Source organism: Narcine bancroftii, chromosome 3 (genome assembly GCF_036971445.1).
Source record: "Narcine bancroftii isolate sNarBan1 chromosome 3, sNarBan1.hap1, whole genome shotgun sequence".
Taxonomy (NCBI): Eukaryota; Metazoa; Chordata; class Chondrichthyes; order Torpediniformes; family Narcinidae; genus Narcine; species Narcine bancroftii.
In genome coordinates, this window is record NC_091471.1 from 73,252,432 (window position 1) to 73,277,683 (window position 25,252).

Here is a 25,252-nt window from a genome sequence, read left to right on the forward strand (position 1 = left end):
CCCCACAGACCTCAACACCTGGAAGAGCAAGCAGGGCCCAGCACTGAGGGCAGCAAACTGCTCCTCCATTTGGACTTTTGGGACCCACACCATACCCCTTCAGTTCAGCAACAGCCGTTTTATAAGGACCTTCGCCCTCATGCCAGTAGCGCAACTGCTCCAGGGGGCCGACATCCTTCAGGCCCACTGCTTGCTTGTCAACCTCAAGGGCTGGCGCTTGATGTACACCTGAACATTTTCGATCTGCCTCGGAGAAGCCAAGCTACCCATCCCCCACCTCAACTCTATAACACTTTCGGACAATTGGTTCACCAGCATCCTGGTGGAGTTCCCTTTGATAGTGGTGCCACAGTTCTCCGTATCCAAGCCAAAGCATGGGTAAGGCACCACATTTTCACTAAGGGCCCCCTGCTCCGTGCCAGGGAATGCTGATTCCCCCCCTCGAAAAGCTTAGCCTAGTGAAGGACGGCTTTCAGAAAATGGAGGAGCTGGGGATTGCGCAGCACTCCGACAGGCCCTTGGCTCCCCACTCCACATGATGTCCAAATCAGGAGGGGTTTGGAGGTCATCCACTTCAACGAGGCCAGCACGCCCGACAGATATCCCGTGCCCCACATCCAAGACTTTGCCGCCAACCTGCACGCGGCACGGGTGTTCTCCAAGGTGGATTTCATCCAGGGGTACCACCAAATCCCAAAATGTTCCCAAGGCTGCAATCATAACCCCCTTTGGCTTGTTTGAATTTCTCTGCATGCCCTTGGGTCTAAAGAACGCGGTACAAACTTTCCAGCAGCTGATGGATGCAGTGGGCTGGGTCGTCCCATTTGTGTTCATCTATTTGGACGATATCCTCATTGCCAGCTGCAGCTGTAAAGACCACACAGCCCACCTGAGACAACAGTGCAATGGCTTGAGTGAGTTCAGGCTGACGATCAACCCTGTGAAGTGCCAATTTAGTCTGGACACCATTGACCTCTGGGGCACAGGATAAACAGACACTGGGCTATACCCCTCCCTGAGTCCGGCACTTAGCTTAGCCACTCACGGTTAAAGGGTTATAGGAATTCATCGGTATGATAGATGTTTATCACAGATTCATGCTGGCAGCGGCATACATTATGCGCCCCCTCCATGCAGATGGCAGGCAAGTCAAAAGGCATTACTTGGGATGATGAGTCTTCCAGGGTGTTCCAGAAAGCCAAAAACATGCTGGCCAAAGCCACCCTCCAGGTCCACCCAGACCGGAGGCACCTACCTCCCTGACAGTCGATGCCTCCAGCACAGTGGTTGGGGGCATGCGGAATAACTCATTGAAGACCAGTGGCCACCCCTGGTCTTTTTCAGCAGGCACCTCCACTCCCCCAGAGCTCATATACAACACGTTCCACCAAGAGCTCTTGGCGCTGTACCTGGCGGTAAGACATTTCCGTTACTTTTTGGAAGACTGTCAGTTCAAGGTCTTCACCAATCATAAGATGCTGACCTTCGCCTTCCATAAGGCATCGGACCCGCGGTCAGCCAGACAACAGAGACCCTTGTCTTAAGTGTTTGAATTTACCCTGGACATTGCAGGGAAAAGGAACGCCCCACAATCGAGTCGGTACACACTCTGACCCAAGGGGGAAACTATGTGGCCCTCGCCAAAGCACAGCAGTAGGCCCCTGGGATCCCCGCGTATAGGATAGCCATCACTGGCCTTGGGGTGGAGCATGTCCTCGTCGGCCCAGGTAACTTGACACTGATTTGCAATGTCTCTACTGGCAGGCCCTGCCCCATCATTCCAGGTGCATGGAGGCGCCAGGTTCTGACCCATCCACAACCTGATGCACCCCGTAATCTGCACCACAGTCAAAATGGTGGGTAGAAGGTTTGTCTGGCATGGCCTCTGTAAACAGGTCAGCCAGAGGGCCAAAACCTGCATGATCTGTCAGTCCTCCAAATTGCAGGTTCACACCAGAATGCCCAGCGCGGTGCAGGTTCAGCCATGTACACTTCGACATAGTGGGACCAACCAGTTTTCCACTGGGGTGAGATACCTCTTGACCATGGGTTGACCATTCCATGAAGTGTCGGAGGTAGTCCCGCTGGCTGATAGCGCCACAGAAACCTGTTCCAGGGCACTCATTGATACATGGGTGTCCATATTTTGGATCCAAGATCACCTAACCCCAGATGGGGGAGCGCAATTCGCTTCTGGGCTCTCAGCTATGCTGGCCATCTTTTTGGGGCACAGCTCCAACACACCACAGCATTACACGCTCAGGCCAATGGGTTGGTGGAGCATATTTACAGACATCCATGATGGCCCAGCTCAAGGGTCCCAAATGGATGGATGAACTACCTTAGGTCCTGCTGGGAATTCATACTACGCCGAAGGAGGACCTCAATGTCTCGATGGTGTATGAATCCTCAGCAGGATTCTATGGTGCATCTTTGAACATTCCCAGGGAGTTCCTGGCCTCTGATAAATGCCCAAAAGAACCCTCGAGAACTTGCAGCAAAAACTTGGGTCCTGGCCCCATGGCATGGCCAGGCCAAACGTAACATCCTAGGGACTTAAAAAATTGTCAGTACATATTCGTGAGAAGGGGCACACACTGGCCACCCCTACTATGACCCTATGAGGAGGCCTACAGGGTTGTCAGGGACACCAGTTCTATCTTCGTCCTTGACATCAATGGTAAGAAGACTTTTACCATTGACTGGCTGAAACTGGCATATCTGGACTGTAATGAGCTGGTCTCCACTCCTCCCCTGTGACATAGGGGCAAACTTCCCAAAGTTACAGATAATGGCCTGGTTGTCACTTCTGGGGGTGTGAGGTCATGTAGCGGCCTGCACAAGGAGACACAGACTGGCAAAATGGCTGACGAATGCAGCAACCATGCCGATCTGTGTGGGGGGGGGAGGTGACACTGGCTGTCATCCCAGATGACTTCTGCATAGAGGGAAGATGGGGGACACTGGCAGGAGCACTGGGCTCTCCCAGGCCAGCGCTCTGATGACACGGGTCCTGACGTCAGCACATGGAATGCATATAAGCGCGATGGCCAGAGTAATAAACCAGTCTCATTTTCCAAGGCCTTGGTGTGCATGTCATTCTTTTCCATGCTCACAAGACACAAAAGCTACAATATTACGTATGTTAACTGCCCAATAGCAAAATCTGTAATTGGTATTGTAAAAACGAAAGGAACTAAATGCATACAACTCAACAAGTTGCGATGGTCTACAGCCAAGGAGATGGCAAATAAGAAACTGGAGCTATCATTTGAGATTTTTAAATATTTACTGAGTTCAAGGAGAGAGAAAGGTGGCTAAATTCCAGCCTGTTAGCTTCAAATCTGTTCTTGTCAAGATGCTGTCTACAATAAAAAAAATAGCAGATGTTGAGAGAAGCTTAATGTTATCAACAAAGCGATATGGCTTTATAAAATATAAATCATATTTGACAAATTTACTTGAGTTTTTTGGGAACGTAGATGCTGTAGATGTGTATTTGTATTTTTTGAAAGTGGCACATAAAATGGTGGTGCACAAAATAAAAGTTCATGGAATTAAGATCAGTTATCGTTTTGAAAACAGAATCAAAATAAATGGGTCTTTTTCAAGCTGGAAGGATATAACTAGTAAAGTTCTCCCAAAAGTGGTTTCCTGGCCTCAAATAGATGTATTCATGACCAGGAGAAAGGGTTACAGTGTAAGGAATCCAAGTTTGACAATGACAGAAAAATATGTGGGAGGACCTTGCAATGAGGATATTAGGATTCTGTAGCTGGACATAGATTGAGTGGGTGGGTGAAAATTTGGCAAATGGTTACGTACCTCAGTAAGAGGAATCTAAAAGCAGTGTGTTGATAAATGGAAAATGATTGCAAAAGGAACAAACTACAGATGAATCTAGATGTGCACATGTATGAATCATGACAGGTTAACTGGTAGGTGCAGCAAGTCATTAGGAAGGTAAATATTAACCTTTATTGCAAGATATTTGGAGCTTAGAAACAGTGAAGCTTTTTTTATTATTCTACAGGATACTAGTGAGGCCACACCTGGATTATTGTGCCCAGTTTTGGACCCTGTACTTAAGGAAAAATATACTAGCATTGGAGGGAGTCCAAAGGAGACTCACTTACCAAATTTCTGTAATGAGTGGGTTGCTCCATTATGAGCAGATAAAGAATTAGAGGTAAAACATGAAAATATATAGACACTGTCGTTGAAGTAAAAACACAATGCTGGAGAAACTCAGGATGTCAAACTGTGTTCTTTATTTAGCAAAGATAAAAATACATGACTGACATTTTTGGGCTTGAGCCCTACCTCGATGATTTTTACTAAAAAATTAGATGAGTGTTCTCTGGAATTTAGAAGAATGAGTATTAACCTTACTGATACCCTTATGGTACTTTAGTGTCAAGATAAGTTAGATATTGAGATGTTTCCACTTGTGGGATATCTCAAATGAGCAGGTCAAAGCACAGAATTAGAGTGTGGTCATTTGCAACTGAGATACAAAGGGACCTTGCACAGAGCTGGCCTCTAGAATTCTCACCGAGGTGAGTTTTGAAAGTTAACATTTTGAGGGTATTTAAAGAACAAGTGCATACATTTTTAAAAGATCAGAGAATTAAGACGAGCGAGAAAGTGGCTCAGAAGAAGAGATGAGGCTGGATCATGTTGAATGATGGGCCTGTTTCTATTTTCTTGCGTTCTTATCTAAACAAATTTTAAGCATGATTTTTTTTTCTAGAATTAGTTGAAGGAAAAATAAATAATTTTTGGAGTTTAAATAATTAATTGGAGATTTATACTGTAATTTGTCAAAATGAATTAAGTTCTATCCCATTATCAAGGAATGCTGGAGTACCTTATGGCGCTTTTTTCTGTTTCATTGCCTTTCAGGTGGTGTGTACACATGATGTAATATAGAAACAGGTCCAACGATTGATTACCTTTGTTTGCTCAGTGCTATGCCGTACCATGTAGATCCAACTACTTCCTCACTAAATTTACTTCCTGTACTTTTTGGATCAGAGCACAAACCAATTCTTTAAAACCATCTAAACAATTTTTAGTGGAATTTCTAAAACTTTTATTTAACTCTCAAGAGCAAGTTGAATTTTCTTTATTGTTTTGCATGCATAACAACTGAACATTGAATTTCTAGGTGTTTCGTCATTGTTGATATTTGTTGAGGGTAACTGGAGAACCAGCTTGTGGAACTATGGTTTAAAGTGGCCAAGTACAATTTTTCCTGCAAAGAAGCACTGAAGAAAAGGATTAGGTTAATACCATAAAGAAATTGTTTAAGGTGAGGAGTATTTTGATCTACTTTCAATTGATTAAAAACGTAGAATTCAAATGAGCTATTTTTAAATGTTTGAAAATATTGAGTTGATATTAATCACGCAATGCCAATCTTACTGATTGCCAGTGAAACCTTAAAACTTTTCTAATTGAAGTTAGTCTGATTGTACTTCTGAGTTCATGCATTTCATCACATTGTTGGCATAATAGCTTATTAATCCTCTATACAGTGGACTAAACTGTCCGAGAATTAAAAAGAAGGGCTTTTAGTGATCTGTCTCTACTGGTGTTGCACAATGGACTAAATATGTGTTAGCACAGGGTCGTAGAATGGAAAACAGTGTTTTGGATGGTTAACCATGGAGATTCAAATCTATTTGCAGAGACATATGTTGGAGACTGGGTTGTAGGGTAAAAGGAACTTCATTGTTCTTTTCTTCATAATTTTCTTTCTTATACCACACATAATGAGGAATTAAAGATTATTGCTGGATTCAACCTAGCCTTATTTTCAGTACTTTTTTTAAAAAATAAGGTTTTTTTTTAAGACCACAAAGTCAGGGAACAGGCTATTTTAAAAACAAAATAATTATAGAATTTTCACAGTCTTGTTTTTCAAGCTTTGCCTCCACCTTGATGACTTTAGAAGGGGAGACAAAATGATTGGAGAGTTTTTTCAATGTATGGTAACACAACTGTAAAGCAGGTATTTTTAGTATTTTTATCCTTCGGGATAAGAATTCAATTGATTTTCAATAAGCACTATTTGGTTCCTTCATGAACGCATTGCAATTAAATCTAACCATGATCTTGCTTATCAACTGCACATTTCTGGGGTTAACTAATTTGTGTTCAGGAATCAGATGTTTTTATTCTACTGTACTGCCATTGTAGCTGTGATTTAAAAAAAAATAAAGACTGGAGTCTGAATTTGAAATATTCTTGATGTGATATTGTGTTACACTTCTATGAAAGGAGCCATTCAAGATGCTGCAGATATTTTTATCTAGTCACATCTACCACCGCTTTAAGGTTCATTCTATATTTTTCATTTAGATATCCTCCCACCTGGAGCAGTTGCTCAACTCAGGTCAGTGTAGTCTAGGCCTGTGTGCACCCTGCTTTCTCCTTTGACATAATCCCCATTTGCTATTTCTCATTCATTGTAAATTTTATATCAAAGTATATGGTATTCTTCTTCTCTTTAACATCTCACTTCCTCTCAATACCCATCAACACAAGCACAGATACAACTATACAACACAGAACATAGATCAATACAACCCAGGAACAGTCCCTTTGGCCCATGATGTCCAACAACCAAATCCCATCTACCTACACAAGATTAATATTCCTCCATTTCCTGAATGTTGAGATTCTTGCCTGAATGCTAAATGCCTCTTAAACATCACTCCTGAAAATTGACTGGTCTGGTTACAAATCTGTGGTGATGCCAGGTGATCTGCCTAGCTTTATCTTATTGTTCATTTGAATAATTGAGTGCTTTATTCGGACATTTTGGAAGTCAGTGAATCAAATGGGGGGGGGGGGGGGAGTCGTGGCAAGATGGCGTAGAGTCTAGACGTGTAATCTTGACCTCTCTGGCCACACTTTTAAGAACCCATTTTTAACTCTTTGTTTTCAAGTTTAAACTTTTTAAAACTTAGTTTAAAGTATCAAGGATTTGTTATGGCCATTAATGGTAAAAAGATTAAACCTCAAGTGCAGAAGAAATTACATTTTCGGAGTGCTGAAAATTTAGGGCCTAAACAGCCTGCTACAGTTTCAGGTTTACTTTCTTCCATGCCTAAGCCACAAAGATTGCCTGTGGGAGCTGAAAAAATGACTACTACTCAACAGGAGAAGGACATCGCTGGAATTACCCATTCTCAGGAGGAAGGTGCATGTGCTCCCGAAGTAGATCCCGATTCTGGCAGCCTGCTGACTTTAATGGAGGGAGCACACAAGAAGATGACTCCATTGCTTGAAATGCCTCATGAAGTACTGCAATCTGAATATCTTGATCTCTTCCGTGAATTTTTGAAGCAACAACGGGTTGTGGGGGGAGACCAGCGTTGACCCCCTGAGGAAGTCGGGGTGCCATCGCTGGGAGTCCAGACCCGCAGTAAAATTGTTAAATTGCCTGTTGTTGAGATGCAGCAGGAGCTGCAGTTACCTGGTTCTGCCACTATGTTAGAGAAAGTAGGGTTGAGCTTTTCTGAATTACAATGTAAACAGTTAAACGCTATCATCCAGCCTATGTTGAATGAAATGACTCAAAGGCTCAGTTTAGACCTGAATACAGTTAAAATACGTGTGAAAGCATCTTGTGAAGATTTTTTAAAATTTCATGCTGCTTTTTTGGAATGTCAACAAGAAGTGGCTTCTAATACAGAAAAAGTGTTGGAGGTAGAAAAATCTGTTAAAGAATTGCGAGAACATGAGAGGGATTTAGAGAGGAAAGTAGATTATTTGGAGAATCAAAGTAGAAGGAATAATGTGAAGATTGTTGGTTTGCCAGAAGGTATGGAAGAACAAGATCCTCTTCGTTTTTTTACCGAATGGATTCCACAAATACTGGGGCAGGAATTTTTCTCTGGAGGTCTGGTATTGGAAAGAGCTCATAGAACCTTAAGAAGAAGACCTCTGCCTGGTCAACCACCGAGACCCGTGATAATTCGATGCTTGAATTATTTGGACAGAGAAACGATACTTCGTCTAGCAGTGCAAAATGCGAGACAACGACAAGCTCTGTTAATGATTCAGAATAGTAGAGTTTTTTTCTATCCTGATTTGAGTCAAGAGGTTATTCAGCATCGGCGTCGATTTAATCCAGTTAAAGAAGTTTTGTGGCGTAAAGACTATAAGTCTACTTTTCGCTATCCGGCAGTGTTGAAGGTGTTTTGTGGAGACTTTCAATCTCAGTTTTTTGAGAATGAGCGTGAAGCAATGATTTTTGCTGATTCGTTGCCAGATGTAAGAGGACAAAGACGTAGTCCACCATTGTCTCCAAAAGAAAAATCTGGTTGTTCTGGAAATGGAAGAAATGGTAGAAATTGGAGAAATGAGAATGGAAAGAGTCCAATTCCTCTTGAAATGGGGTCACCGAGTTTGGAATCTCTTGGATGAATAGAAGAAATTTCTTATTCTTACTTTATTTTGATGTCATTATGATATTTTGTTGTCATTCTTTGTTTGGTTGGGGAGGGAGAGATTTGCTCTATGTTCTATTAGTCATCAGCCACTGGAGGGTAATCAACACCCAAGTTTTGTTTGGGAATTACTACCTCTTGGTAGTTTTCTTTTGGGTTTTTTTTTTACTTTTTTTTTCCATTTTATTTTATTTAGTTTCTAATTTGTGGTTTCTTTTTCTCCTATTGGAGGACCTATTTACTTTGATTTGAATCTTTATATATCGATATTATTAGTTTTTAGTAATATTAGTGGATATGTCAAAGTTGAAGTTTGCTATTTTTAATGTTCACGGTTTAAACAGTCCGATTAAGAGTAAGCGTATTTTGGCGTATATTAAGAAAATGAAAATTGATGTCGCTTTTTTACAAGAAACACATCTGAATGTCAAAGGAAGTATGAAATTGAAGAGGGATTAGGTAGGACATGCATATACTTCTTCATTTAATTTTAGGGCTAAAGGTGTAGCAATTTTGATGCATAAGAATTTATCTTTTGAATTACAATCAATGGAGGAAAAGGCAGGATGTATTCTTAAATTGAATTGTAAGATTTTTAGTGAATTTTGGACTTTACTTAATATTTATGCCCCAAATGAAGATGATGAAACATTTATTTCGGATGCATTTCTATATCTGGGTCAGGCTAATGAGGAGTTGGTGGTGATTTTAATTGTGTTTTGGAACCTTTATTGGATAAGTTTCCGAAGAAAGTTAAGAAATCTAAAATGGCAGTTTAGGTTCAAGCATTGATGAAAGATCTCAATTTAGTGGATATTTGGAGACATCTTAACCCGACAGAGAAGGATTTCTCCTTTTATTCAGCTCGACATGAATTGTTTTCAAGGATTGACTTTTTTTTAGTATCGGCACATCAACAGGGGAAAATACAACAAGCGGAATATAAAAGTAGGGTGATTTTGGATCATTCTTTGTTATACTTTACATATATAACTTCTGAGAAAGTTCAAGTGGCTTATCGTTGGAGGTTTAATATAATGCTGTTAAAAAATGCGGAATTTATTGATTTTTTGAAAGAACAAATTAATTTTTTTTGAAAGAAAATTCTAATTCTGTTCAAAGTAAATTTGTAGTATGGGATGATATGAAAGCTTATTTGAGAGGACAAATAATTAGTTATATTTCTAAAATAAAAAAGAATTGATTAAATCAGAGTCTTGAGTTAGAGAAACGAATTAGTGAGTTAGAAAAGGAATTTCAGAGAGACGTTACAGAAGATCAGAAAATAGAATTGTCCAGGTTGAAAATGGAATATAATACTTTGAAATCTTATCAATTTGACTAAACAACAATATTATGAATGGGAAGAGAAAGCACATAAGGTATTGGCGTGGCAATTAAAGAAAGAACAGGTTTCGAGGACTATTAATGCTGTTAGACGGAATTAATTTATTACGTATAAACCTCGCGAGATTAATGATGAATTTTGTTCATTTTATAAAAAATTATATACATCTGATGGAAAATAAGAAAATGGATCGATTGATTTTTTTCTATCACAGTTGAACTTACTGACATTAGAGGATGTAGATATACAGGAGTTGGAAGCACCATTTACTGACTCGGAAATTAAAATGGCTATGATAGAAATGCCAAATGGTAAATTGCCTGGTGATGATGGATTCTTGGTCAAATTTTATAAAGTTTTTTATGATGACCTTTCTACAGTGTTTGGAGATGTACTACGCCAGGTTGGAGAACAATATGAATTGCCTGAGTCTTGTTCTAGTGCTTTAATTACAGTAATTCCAAAGAAAGATAGAGATCCTTTGAAAGTATCTTCATATAGGCCGATTTCGTTGTTGAATGTAGATTATAAAAGTATAGCGAAAATTTTAGTGAATAGATTAGTTAAGTTTTTACCTAAGTTGATTCATATGGATCAAACAGGTTTCATAAAGAATAGATAAGCCTAGGATAATATTTTACATGTGATTAGTTTGATTAATAGATTTCGACAATCTTCAGATCATCCGATGGTGATATCTTTAGATGCCGAAAAAGCGTTTGATAGAGTTGAGTGGAATTTTTTGTTCAAAGTTTTGGAGAAATTTAAGTTTGGTCCTTTTTTTACTGGTTGGGTTAAGGCTTTATATAGTAAACCAGTAGCCAGAATACTGACGAATGGTTTGATTTCAGAACCGTTTAAACTGACCCGATCTACTCGTCAAGGTTTTCCTTTATCACCAGCTTTGTTTGCATTAGTGATCGAACCTTTAGCACAGTTGATAAGACAGAATACACAGATACAGGGCATGAAAGTTTTAGATGAGGAATATAAAATTAATTTATTTGCTGATGATGTATTGGTGTACCTAACAAATCCAGCTCAATCACTTTTGCATTTGAAGGAATGTTTGATGCAATATGGACATCTTTCTGGATATAAAGTTAATTGGGAAAAAAGTGAAATATTACCGGTGAGTGAAGGAGATTATAAGAATATTCTTAACTTGAAATGGATGGATCGAATTAAGTATTTGGGTATAATTATGGATGTCAATTATCAATCTTTATATAAATTAAATTATGTTAATAAAATTAAGTTAATTTAAAAAATTAAAACTGATTTGATTAAATGGAAAGATTTACCTATTAATTTATTGGGTAGAATAAATACAATTAAGATGAATATTTTTCCACGTATACTATATTTATTTCAATCTATTCTGTATTTACTTGATAATTTTTTTTTGAGATTTGAATAAAATGGTTAGGGAGTTTTTATGGAGAGGTAAATTTTCAAGAGTAGCTTTGAATAAATTAACTTGGAAATATGAACTAGGGGGATTACGTTTACCACATTTTCAAAATTATTATGAAGCAGCCCTACTTAAATTTATTAGTTCATTGATGGATCTGGAACGGTCCCCTAGTTGGGCCAAAATTGAGATGGCAAATATTTTTGAATTTGAAATACATCAATTTTTGTTTAGATGGAATGTAAATTTGTTACAGCAACATAATGTGCCTATACTAAAACATTTAATGAAGTTATGGACAAAGAAAAAGATAATGATAGGTTCTAGTGGTGAATTGTTGGCCTTAACTCTGCTGTATAATAATCAACTTATTTCTTTTTCAATACATAATTGAAGTTTATTACATTGGAGATTTAAAGGTGTGGAAAATTTGGGAGATTGTTTTAAAGAAGGTAAATTTTTATCTTTTGATCAGATGAGAGACAGTTATGGTATTGATAAGAATTCTTTGTTTCTTTATTATCGAGTTCGATCTTTGGTAAAACATGTGTTTGGTAGAGATATGATTTTACCTGAAATGACTAAATTTGAGACTTTCCTTATGAAGGTACCAGAGAAGGGTTATATTTCAGTTATGTATCAAATATTGCAGGATGGTATGGATAAAAAGGGTTGGGATAAATCTAAAGGTAAATGGGAAGTGGAGATTGGTTTTATTTTTTCCGAGGATGATTGGTCGGATAGTTGTTATGATAGTGTAACTAGACTGATAAATGCACGTTATGCGATGATTAATTATAATTTTTTACATCAATTATACTTAACATCTGAAATAGTGAAAAAATATGGTTTTCAGGAATCAGATTTGTGTTTTAGATGTGGTAATGCTGTTGGAACATTTTTTTCATGCGGTTTGGTCATGTATATATATACAATCTTTTTGGAAGAAAGTACGATCATTTCTGGAATACCTGTATAAGATTAAAATACCTTTAGATTCGACAGTATTTTTATTGGGTAGTTTGCAACCTTTGAAAGGTCTGGGATTAGATAAATTTCAACTTGTTTTTGTATATTTAGTGCTATCTAGCAAAAGAAATGTATTGCTAGTACATGGAAAGATATGAATATGATTGATACTAATAGATGGCATAATGAGATGAAATATTGCTTAATAGTGGAAAAAAATCACATTTTTTCGCGTGATAACTATAGTTTTTTTATTAATAAGTGGTTGTTATATTCAGAATATTTACATTTTGATTTACATTGATTAGATCTTAATATGTATGTTTCACTTTTCATTTTTTTTTCTTTATGGCTCTCCTTAGGAGAGTTGGCTGAAAGGGGGGGGGGCTTTTCTTTTTTTTCTCTTTTTTCTTTTTCTTTTTTATATATATAAAATATAACGTTCATGCTTTGTTTATTGTTATATATGTTACTTATTATTTGTATTTTGAACAAATAAATACAGTTTTTAAAAAAAGTCAGTGAATCAAATCTTTTTTAGGCTTGGGATATGTAAGATGTGGATGGTATATTTACTTTCCTGAATGACATTAGTGTCCCAGTTGGGTTTTTACTTGGCTTTGCAGTCATCAATATGAAGGTTAGTTTGCCTTTTTTAACAGTAATTTCTCTTGAAAGTTTTTAGGACAGTATTTTATTTGTTGTTTATGATAAATTCTTGGTGGTGGTTTATGAAGATGAGTTGATTGTCTTTTAGCAATTAACTGTTAATGGTTGGTTGACTGAGCAGAGATATGAAATGTTTGGGTTTCTTGTTTGAAATCTGCTCAGTATTAAATTGCTGCTAATGACTGGCTGGTCCTTTCCTTTGAAGAGTAACAGCTGTTTAGAGCTCAGATCATCCAGGGAGAAACTTGATGCCTTAGATGGATGTATATAATCATTCAGTCAGTAGGAGGCAGGAGGGGTCTTACAGAAATGTCTCTGAAATCCAGATTGGAGACTTTCCACCCTACCCTCAAAAACAAACTTCATCTGTTTTAATAGCAACAGAGTCATTTAGACATTCTTCTGTAAGACCCAATCCACCTAATAATGCAGGTGCTCACTAGGTGTGCAGTTTAATAACTTGGAGGAAGTTTAATTATTCCTGGCTCTTAACAGCATTTTGCAGAACCAAAGTAAAAGCTAGGGATTAAAAAAAATCAAACTCACAATTGCTGGAAGCGGGACTGTTATTTTGAAAACTGAAAATTAGCAACATATTTTCAAGCAATCTGTTATTTGTTTGTGCTTTTTCCAACTGTCCTAATTTGAAAGCATTTATATCCATTTATTGAGGTTCTCTTTCTCTAAATGCTTTTATTAACTCATGGACCAGAAGCTCTTTTTGACAGTGTATTGTTACGAGCCCAGAGAATCCATAAACCCAGCAGCAATAGATATTCATCAAGACAAATGGTTACTTAAACAAAACTTGCTTTTAATTATCTTCAAACATGAAAATAGAATCAAACTTTAACATATCATTATTAACTTACTGAATCTAATTTAACCCCCTTCTAATTCTAAGTGCAAGTATATGAAATGTGTGTATAATGTGTGTGTAAGTTCAGAAAAGTTCTTTGGTTCACAGTCCAATCTCTCTTCTCATTCCTCCAAGTTCACTGGTTGCAGGCAATTTTTATACTGTGCACAGAATTTAATATTTATAAAGTTCACCAGGCTTTGGTGCTTGAAAGTTAAATGGAAGGTTCTTGTCAGATTTCAGAGAGAGATTTGTTATTCCAGGACATCTACAACTGACTCTCTCTGCTTGCAAAACCACATGACCCTCTTAGAACATCTCCAGGCAGAAGGTGGCCCTTTTAGTCTGTGGCAAACCATTTTTTTGCCTAGTCCCACTGACCTGCACCCAGTCCATAGCTCCCCATACCTCTCCCATCCATATACTTGTCCAAATTCACCACTTTAGCTGGCAGCTCATTCCACACTCCCACCACTCTGTATGAAGAAGTTCCCCCTCACATTCCTCCTAAATTTTTCCCCTTTCACTCTTAACCCCTGTGGTCTTGTTTGTATCTCACCTGTCCTCAGTGGAAAAAGCCTATCTACATTTACTCTGACTGTCCCCCTCATAATTTTAAATACCTCTATCAAATCTCCCCTCATTCTTCTACGCTCCAGGGGATAAAGTCCTAACCTGTTTAACCTTTCCCAATAACCCAGCTCCTGAAGTTCGGGCAGCATCCTAATAAATATTCTCTGCACTCTTTCTATCTTATTGTTGCTAGGAATGGAGGGACAAAGTTATAGCAAGAAATTAGATAAGTTGGGTATTTATATCTTAGAACATGAGAGGCTAAGGGATGACCTTATAGAGGTTTATAAAATCATGAGGGGCATGGACTTTGATGAAGGGCGGCTCAATCCCAAAATGTCGGTTCTGTATCTTTACCTTCCCTACATAAAGGACAGTGTTTGACCTGCTGAGCTTCTCCAGCATTTTGTATTTTTACTGGTGTCTCAAATTTTTTGTGATTCACACTTGTGACTGAATATTTTAAATATTTCTGCCAGAGCCCCTGTAATTTCTACCCAGCTTCCCTCAAAGTTCAAAGGAATCTTATCTATACGGACCATGACATCTGGTTGCTCTCCCTTCCTCCCCCCTGAGAATGCTGTGAACTTGATCTGAGATATCTCAGACCCTGGCACCAGGGAGGCAACATACCATCCAGATTACTGGATCTCTTCCACTGTCCCCCTAACTATGGAATCCCCTATAACTACAGCTCGCCTCTTCTCACTTCCTTTCTTAACCACAGGAGCAGACTCCATGCAAGAAACTTGATCGCCATGGCTTGTCCCTGGTAGGTCCCTCGTCCCATCAGTATCCAAAATGGTATACTTGTTATTGAGGGGAACTGCCTCAGGGGTGCCCTGCACTGTTTCCTTTCCCTCTCTTGACTGTTATTCATCTACCCTCCTCCTGCCTCCTAGGTGTGATAGTGTTCCTATAACTCCTGTCTATCACCCCCCTCTGCCTCCCGAATGATCCGGAGTTCATTAACTCCAATTCCTTAACTCGGCTTGTCAGGAGCTGCAGCTGGATGCACTTCTCACAGATGAAGTAATCAGGAATACTGTTGGCTTCCCTGATGACCCACATTCTTCAAGTATTCACCTGCCTTGGCGGCCATTCTCACTGTTTATGACTAGAAGAACAATATATATGATATCTAAAGCCTGCCCTTACCTGTGCCTACCTGCTGAATCCTTTTTGTTCCACGATTAGGGTGGCTCTTTCTTACTTCAACTCCTACTATTCCTTGCCTCTTGCCTGTTCACATTGAAGCCTGTAGATCTAAAGCCTTACCACTCCAATGATGACCACTTCACTACACAGTCCCTCACTTTTATAGACTTTTTGGTAGCTATAATTTGCCTGTCTTTTTATCTTTATTTAAATGAATTGTAAATATGACAATACCATAGCTTGGGTGGATTTCAAGCTCCCTTGAAATCTTTCTAGTATGATGAGGAAAGCAAGTATAAGTCAGAAAAACTGAGATTGAGAGCAGTTGAACAAGTTAGTTTCTTTTAATTTTGAAAGAGGGTAGCAGGATTTCTAGCTGAGGAGAAACTTTATCCTTGCTCTGGCTGTAAACAGCTATTTGTAATTCATAAAAGACCAGGACCATTTATTCAGTTAGTAACCCCGCATTATCTTCTGATGGATGTATTGGAAGCTGTTGTCTTATCTAAATTTTTGTATCATTTTCAAGCTTTAGCAGTTTTTATTCCCAGATCTTTTTTTTTCCAGATTGTTGGATTTGGTTATTCAATACCTATATATGGCAGGAGAAGAAACCATGTACAAACAGAGCCCATCTTCAAAAGTCCACATTAAATGGAGGATTATCATGATCTGATTTTAGATTGTACTTTTAGGCAATTAACATACATAATTTGCTTTTATTATTACATTTGGATAAGTCAGTGAATAGACTTGGGTAGAAATGGAATTGCAATTCTCCAATAAAACTTATATGTTGGTAATTTTAGGATTTTTTTTACCATTTTCCTTTTCCAAATTGACACATAATTGGTTATTGAGAAATAGTTTGAGAATATGGGCTCAATTTAGGAAATTCTACAGGCTTAATGACTTTTCTATTATAGATAACCATTTTTCAACTGTCTTTGTTGGACGTAGGTGTCTAGGAATGGCAAAGAATAGGTATTCAAAGTTTTAACAATGTCTTTATTTGAGAAAATATTGCCTCTTTCGAACAATTATCAGCTGAATTTAATCTTTCCAACAGACATTTTTTTAAATATTTACAAATTAGACATTTTGTTTAGTCTAAAGTTTTGGAATTTCCACAAATTTCCAATGCCAATATTCTGTATATTTTATTTATTCAGCATATATAATGTCATTATAACATAGTTATATAATAAAAAAATTACAAGTATATGTTGAAAATCTATTTATAAAAACTGAAAAACTAAAATCTAAAAAAAACTACGAACTACCAAAAAACCCTAGTAGCTCACCCCCCCCCCCCAAGTTATTCTAATCCCAAAACTAATATATAAAATATTTCATTGTAAAACTATTACAAATAATTAAATCGGATTGCATCAGTTGACACTCAAAGACCTCAAAAATATCATAAAATTATGATATTTTTAGGGAAAACCACTGATCAAGAAAAAAAAGCTCAATACGTCATTTTTTCTAATGGAATACCACTTTGAATTTCAGCATGCCATTTGTCTAATGTTAATGAAACATCAGATTTCCATGTTACAGTGGCATATTTCCTTGCTATTACTAAGACCAACTTAACAAATTTTAATTGAGAATCTGACAATAAAATTTAAGAATAACACTTGCAAAATTTCCTAACAAAAACAATTTAGGATTTAAAGGAAAATTCACTTCTGTTATCTGTTGTAAAAATTTACTAATAGAAACTCAAAAAGGATTAACCTTTAAACAAGACCACGTAGAATGAAGGAAAGTTCCAATTTCTGTTCCACATCTAAAACACTGATCCAATAAATCCAATCCCCATTTACTCAATTTCTGAGGAGTGGATATATAATTGATGTAAAAAATTATATTGAAGTAATCTACATTGTACATTAATAGTATCTGTCATAACTTCTTTACAAAAATTCTGCCAAACTTGTTGACCTATTATCGGGTCCAAATCTCGTTCCCATTTTTCCTTTGAATTAAATAAACCTATTTTAGGTGTCTGTTCTTGTAATAATATATATGCAATTGAACTAAATGTTTTAACCATTTAAGTAACCATAATTGTTTTCCAAATTTGAAAGATCTTTTAAAATCATTTCCAGTCCCAATTTGTCTCTCAAAAAAGCCCTCATTGAAAATAACAAAATATGTTCAAAGGTATACCATATTTAACCATTAATTAATCAAAAGACATCAATCTATTATTATAACAATCCCCAAGATTAGAAATTCACCATTGTACCATAAATTTTAAAAAGGGTTATCTTTTGAAAAAAACAATTTCCTCTGTCAGCTCGTTTCAGATACAAACTGCCCTCTGAATGTCCCATTCTTGAATTCTCTCCCCAGGAAAAATGACTGTAACCATTCACTTTATCCATGCCCCTCATAATTTTATAAACCTAGAGGTTTATAAAAGGTCACTCCTGAGCCTCTCATGTTCTGAGAAATAAATACCCAATTTATCTAACTTCTCTCTATAACTTAAGCTCTCCATTCCAAGCAACAATAAGAATGCAGAGAAGATTTACTAGGATGTTGCCTGGACTTCAGGAACTGAATTACTGGGAAAGTTTAAACAGGTTAGGACTTTATTCCCTGGAGCACAGAAGAATGAGGGGAGATTTGATAGAGGTATTTAAAATTATGAGGGGGATGGACAGAGGAAATGTAGATAGACTTTTTCCACTGAGGGCTGGTGAGAAACAAATCAGAGGACATGGATTAAGAGTGAAAGGAAAAAAGTTTCGGGGGAACATGAGGGAGAACTTCTTCACACAGAGAGTAGTGGAAGTATGGAATAAGCTGCCAGCTAAAGTGAATGCAGGCTTAATTTGAACATTTAAGAAGAATTTGGACAGGTACATGCATGACTATGGACTGGGTGCAGATCAGTGGGACTAGGCAAAATAAAAATGACTAGAAGGGTTGAAGGTGCCTGTTTCTGTGCTGTTGTATTCTATGGTTCTAATAGCCTGATTAATCTCCTCTGCACCCCTTGCACTTTATTAATTCTATTACTTTAGCTGGGTGTCCAGAACTACGCCCAATAAATCAAGTGTGATTGCACCACACCTGAGGCGCCTGCTGGTCAACCAGTTTACCTATCTCGGCTGCACCATTTCATCAGATGCAAGGATCGACAATGAGATAGACAACAGACTCGCCAAGGCAAATAGCGCCTTTGGAAGACTACACAAAAGAGTCTGGAAAAACAACCAACTGAAAAACCTCACAAAGATAAGCGTATACAGAGCCGTTGTCATACCCACACTCCTGTTCAGCTCCGAATCATGGGTCATCTACCGGCACCACCTACGGCTCCTAGAACGCTTCCACCAGCGTTGTCTCCGCTCCATCCTCAACATCCATTGGAGCGCTTACACCCCTAACGTTGAAGTACTCAAGATGGCAGAGGTCGACAGCATCGAGTCCACGCTGCTGAAGATCCAGCTGCGCTGGATGGGTCACGTCTCCAGAATGGAGGACCATCGCCTTCCCAAGATCCTGTTATATGGCGAGCTCTCCACTGGCCACCGTGACAGAGGTGCACCAAAGAAAAGGTACAAGGACTGCCTAAAGAAATCTCTTGGTGCCTGCCACATTGACCACCGCCAGTGGGCTGATAACGCCTCAAACCGTGCATCTTGGCGCCTCACAGTTTGGCGGGAAGCAACCTCCTTTGAAGAAGACCGCAGAGCCCACCTCACTGACAAAAGGCAAAGGAGGAAAAACCCAACACCCAACCCCAACCAACCAATTTTCCCTTGCAACCGCTGCAATCGTGTCTGCCTGTCCCGCATCGGACTTGTCAGCCACAAACGAGCCTGCAGCTGACGTGGACTTTTTACCCCCTCCATAAATCTTCGTCCGCGAAGCCAAGCCAAAGAGAGAAGAAGAGATTGTACCACAGTCTTGCACAATGATATCATGAGGTCTCCGTGTTTGTACTCAATACCCCACCCATGAAAGCAAATGTGTAAAATCAGAGTCACTTTATTGTCATTTCCATACTGAAAGCATAAAAATTGAACAGTATTTCTCCAATGTGCCCATAAACACGAGACAAGGCCCAACCAAAAACAAACAAAACAACATTAACCATAACTGCCCGTGCACGCTACTCAGCCAACCACAGAAGCCACTACGAATCTATGCACCGCCATCACGAGCATGCAAAACAGAAAGCATGAGCACTAGACAAAACATTAAACCAAGTCCAAACCACTTTACCCTCTCACGAAGCTGCCGTATTTATATGCAACTATCTTGAACATGCTTGCAGCAAGGATACACCAAGTAGACACTAAAACAACCATAAATTTCACAATCAACATATAATCCCCCTTGTGACTGCATAGTGACTACAATACAACAATCAGTAAGACCAGACAACAGGCCTGGTACCACAATAGTAGCAGGCAAGATCTTAAACAACCACTACAGACACTCATTCAGTCAATTGATCCCAGAGTTCCACAGACTTTGCACCATTGTGCAGAAGGGAAATCGCCCCACACTGCATCCATGGCCACCAACGTCACCATTTACTCCCTCCAACACCGCTCACCGAAGTGCCTGGTGCGATCAGTAGTCCAGTCGTCTGCCCAGTTGTTGGTCTCTGTAATGTTCTCCAGTCCTCACAGCTGCAGCTCTGCATGAGAGCCTGCAAGGAAGTCCCAACTCCCATTCCTCTGAGCACCAAAACTGGTTGTTCTGCCACAGCTTCCTGAACTCTGCCAGCCACACTTCGCACCACATCCATTCCCTTGGCCACCGACGCTACTGGGCCGGTTTAATAGCATTGCCGTGAACCTTCACATAGAGGTATCTTGGTGATGTTGTTGAATTCAAGATGTGCCTCAATGCTCCAATTGTCCAATCCTCCTGTTTGTTGATTGTGCATGACTCTGAACTTAACACTCATTTGGAGGATCCGCAACGAGATGCTCGCTCCACCACCATCATGGACCAAATGCCTTTCCACCTGAGTTGTCACATTCAGGGAACTATGCACCTGCTCCCCCTAAGTCTCTCTAAGTCTTTCTATTTTCCAACAATCTCCAGGGTTGTGCCATTTATTGTCTCAGGTTTGATTACCAAAGAGCAACACCTCATACTTGTCAAAGATAAATTATATTTGCTATGTCTTGGCCAACTTTCCCAACTTATCTAGATCCTGTTGTGAACTTAGATATCCTTCCTTACTATGCATTAAACCACCAATTTTGGTGTCATCTGCAAGTTTACTAATTATGTTAACTACACAATCATCAAGATTGTTAATATAGATAGTAGGACCTAGCACAGACTTCTACTGCACACTGCCAGTCAAAGGCCTCCAATCAGAAATCTATCCCTTCACTAATCCCTCTTTCTTCTTCCACTGAGCCATTTGTTTCATCCAAATGGGCATCTATCCTGGATCTCATGATCTAACATTCCAGACTAACCTGCCATATTGGATTGCTAAAGTCCATAGAGACAACGCGCACCATCCTGTGCTTATCAGTCCTCTTCAAAAAACTATAAGGTTCATGAGTCACAATCTTCCATGAACAAAGCCAAGCTGACTACTCTAATCAATCCCAGCCTATCCAAATGCTGGTAGATCCTGTGTACTGACAATAACCACACCAGCAGTGTGAGTATAAGACAGCTTTAATAAACTAATACATTCACTAAGAGGTCTTATCTCTCTACAAGATGAACCTGGAAGGCTAGATTGTAGCTCTGGACTGCTTTATATATAAGGTCACCAGAATGACCCCTGGTGACCTAGTGGTGTAATTACATATCACCACATTCACCCCCCCCCTTAAAAAAATTGTTATTTCCCTGCCCCCCCCTCCTTCCCTTGTTTGTAAGTTCATGTCCAAAATTTTTCATGACTTCCGTTGCCTTCTGGACCTCCTTGGTAGTGGTATAAGGGTGGGAGGTGCGGTCTGCCTTTCAGCCTTTCTTGGTGGAGGTGTGGGAGTGGGAAGTACTAGATGGCCATGTGGCCGTGTGGGCTGGGGAATCCTCTTGTATGGGATTAGGTTCTGCCATCAAGTCTAGGGTGGTGATATTTTGTGGGGCGGTCGTACCCAGGGTTCTGATTTCCGGGGTGGGTGGTATAGTCCTCTGGGGTGACTCGATGGACGACTGTTCTAGTGACTGCTGCTGCGCTCCTTGTTGATCCGTAGACATCTGTGTTTCCGCCGCGTTGTTCACACATCCGACCGGCGCGAGATCCCTGGTGGCCACCGAGTCTTCTCTTCCATCTGGGAATGTGACGAAGGCATACTGAGGGTTCGTGTGCCTCAACTCCACTTGATCCACCAATGGGTCCACTTTGTGTGGTCTGCAGTGCTTCCGGAGGAGAACAGGTCCCGGTCTCATCATCCATTTAGGCAGCACTGTGCCCGTCGTGGCTTTCCTTGTGAAAGAAAAGATACGGTCATGTGGGGTCATGTTAGTGGCAGCACACAACAAAGGACGTATAGAGTGTAGGGCTTCTGGCAACACTTCTTACCATATAGTATAACAGGGAGGTCTTTTGCTTTTAAAGTCAAGAGGACCATTTTCCAGATAGTGGCATTTTCCCTTTCGATGTCCATTCCCCCTGGGATTGTAACTTGCAGTGCGGCTGGTAGTAATCCCTCTCTAGTGCAGGTACTGCTGTACTACTGCACTCATGAATGCAGCACCCCTGTCTGTGTGTATGTAGTTCAGGTACCCAAATATGCTGAAGATGGGTTGGAGGCATTTTATAACAGTGGCTGCTGATACATCAGAACATGGGATTGCGAAGGGGAAACGGGAATATTCATCTATTATGTTTAGGAAATAGATATTTCTAATATTAGACGGGAGCAGGTCTTTAAAATCGAGGCTGAGGCGCTCAAAAGGTTTGATAGCTTTTATCAGGGTGGCTTTGTCTGGCCGGTAAAATTGTGGTTTGCATTCCGCACAGATGGGGCAGCTCTTGTTCACTGTCCTCACTTCCTCTACCGAAAATGGGAGGTTTTGGGTTTTAATGAAGTGAAACAGTCTAGCAACCCCTGGGTGGCCCAGCTCATTCTGCAAGCTCTGCAAATGGGATGTGTGGTTAAGGATGACACAAGTGCCTCTGGACAGCGCGTCTGGGGGTCGTTGAGTCTCCCGGGGTGGTATAGAATGTCGTAGTTAAATGTAGACAATTCTATCTGCCAGTGCAGGATTTTGTCATTCTTAATTCTCCCCGTTCTGGTTATCGAACATAAAAGCCACAGACCGTTGGTCTGTGACGAGGGTGAAGTGTTTGCACGCCAAATAATGTCGCCAATGCCTTACTGCTTCCACAATGGCTAGGGCCTCCTTCTCTACTGCTGAGTGTCTTACCTCTGGGTCAGAGGTACAGGGGTCCTGTAGGGTTCATGAGAACAAGGCCACCGGTCGTCCGTCTTGGTTTAGGGTGGCTGCCAGAGCCACATCGGATGCATCGTTTCTATTTGAAACGGGATCAACTCATCTATGGATTGCATGGTAGCTTTAGCAATATGGTCCCTAATGTCCCTGAATGCTCTGGTGGCTGCTGGGCACAGTGGGAAAACTGAGGTTTTTATATGTTGGCGTAGTTGGGGACCCATTGGATGTAGTAAGCAAACAGTCCCAAACACCTTTTTAGTGCTTTCAGCGTGTGTAGCCCTGGGAGGTCTAGGAGAGGGTGCATATGGGCTGGGTCTGGGCAGATTTCCCAGTTCTGCACAATGTAGCCCAGGATTGGCAACTTCCTGGCGCTAAAGACGCATTTGTCCCTGTTGTATGTTAGGTTCCTTTCCTCGGATGCCTGGATGAAGTATTTTAAATTCGTGTCCTGGTCCTCTTGAGTGTGGTCACAGATTGTCACATTGTCCAAGTAGGGGAACACCGCTTTCAGTTGGAACTCAGCTACTATTTGGTCCATTTCTCTCTGAAACAGGGACACTCCATTGGTGACACTGAAGGGGAGTCGCAGAAATTGATACAGCCTGCCATCTGCCTCAAATGCTGTGTAAATGCGATCGCTGTTTCTAATGGGCAGTTGGGGGTTGCTGCCTATGATAGAGAACACCTTATACTGCGCAATATTGTTGACCATGTCTGCTATGCATGGCAGGGTGAGGGCATCTAGTTGTGTAAATTTGTTGATTGTCTGCAATCCACTACTATGCGCAGTTTTTCTCCTGACTTTACTACAACCACCTGGGTTCTCCAGGGGCTAGTGCTCTACTCTATGATGCCCTCCTGTAGTAGCCTGCAGACCTCTGTCCAAATGAAGGCTCTGTCCCTCGGGCTGTACCTCTTGCTCTTTGTGGCTATTGGTGTGCATTCTGGGGTCAGGTGTGTGAACAGCGGAGGGGGTTCTATGTTCAGGACAGACAGGCTGCAGTGTTGTTTCTTCGTAAGGCGTAGTGGGGGGTGAGGCCCGTTGCGCACTATCGTAATGCTTTCTAACTGGCACTGAAAATCTAACCCAAATAGTACCATGACACAGAGGTGAGGGAGTACTAGTAATTTGAACCTTTCGTATTTTGTTCCCTGGATTTCTAGAGTAACCCTGCAAAACTGTTTTACCTCAGTCGCAAGGCCGCTGGCTGCTAACAGGATCTGGTGCTCACTTGGGTGATCCTTCCACCCGCACTTGTAGTGGCCCCTTTCTGATCGGACCAGGGTTTAGGGTCGGGGAGGGTAAGGCGGTTGACTAACCCCTGGTCAATAAAACTTTCAGTGCTTCCACTATCTATTAAGCAATTTACCCTCACATCATTAATTTTGATGCACACAGTGACATCAGATAAATTGTGTGGACTCACCTGATTCATGCGTAGGGAAGCAAGTCTGGCGTGTCCTTCCATCCGATAGTACTCGGTGTCATATTCATCTCCTGAAGACTGTGTCCTCTGCTCTGTAGTATTTGTCCAAGATGGCCGGCTGAACATGGCATTCTTCTTCTGTTTGTCTGTGGAGAAATAAGAGCTTTCCTGCCTCTCATTAGCATGAGAATGGGCCTTGGCTGTAGCCTTGGGGCTTCTGCAGACTTTTGCATAATGCCCACGTTTTCCACAGTTGGAACAGACATTTTCTCTGGCAGGGCAGAGAGCTCTGGGGTGTTTTCTTTGTCCACAGAAAAAGCACTTGGGACCCTCAAGGTGTTGGTGCTGCTGTGAATTCCTGTGAGGCAGCATACTTTTCTTTTCGTGGGGCTAGAGAATCCAGCAGAGTGACGTTTGTCCCAGCCCGAGGGACCTGTGAGTACTCCTCCAATTCTTTCCTGAATTGGAGAAGCAGAGGTCCCTTCACAGATTTCACTCGAGACAAAAATTGAGAACAAAGAACATTTACTTTACAACAGTGCAAAGTTGGGTGCTTCCCCTTACCCTGGGAATACACACACATACTGGGTACAGAGGTACCTCCCCCCTTAACATTCTTCTGCCTCCTGGATTGGTTTGGCATTAGGTAATTCTGCCTACGTGCAGTTGAGTCCACGCTGCTGAAGATCCAGCTGCGCTGGATGGGTCACGTCTCCAGAATGGAGGACCATCGCCTTCCCAAGATCGTGTTATATGGCGAGCTCTCCACTGGCCACCGTGACAGAGGTGCACCAAAGAAAAGGTACAAGGACTGCCTAAAGAAATCTCTTGGTGCCTGCCACATTGACCACCGCCAGTGGGCTGATAACGCCTCAAACCGTGCATCTTGGCGCCTCACAGTTTGGCGGGCAGCAACCTCCTTTGAAGAAGACCGCAGAGCCCACCTCACTGACAAAAGGCAAAGGA

At 40.5% G+C, this 25,252-nt stretch overlaps 1 protein-coding gene and 1 long non-coding RNA gene across 2 annotated transcripts in view; one reads left to right on the plus strand and one right to left on the minus strand.

Annotated features, from left to right (window-relative positions):
* Positions 1 to 25,252, minus strand: part of LOC138757255 (uncharacterized) — a 701,670-nt gene that overhangs the window by 629,579 nt on the left and 46,839 nt on the right. The window lies entirely within an intron of this gene.
* Positions 5,041 to 25,252, plus strand: part of atp8b5b (ATPase phospholipid transporting 8B5b) — a 210,306-nt gene continuing 190,094 nt past the window's right edge. The window contains exon 1 of the mRNA XM_069924290.1: positions 5,041 to 5,314. The gene's annotated coding sequence lies outside the window, so the exon portion shown is untranslated. The remainder of the gene's footprint in view (positions 5,315 to 25,252) is intronic.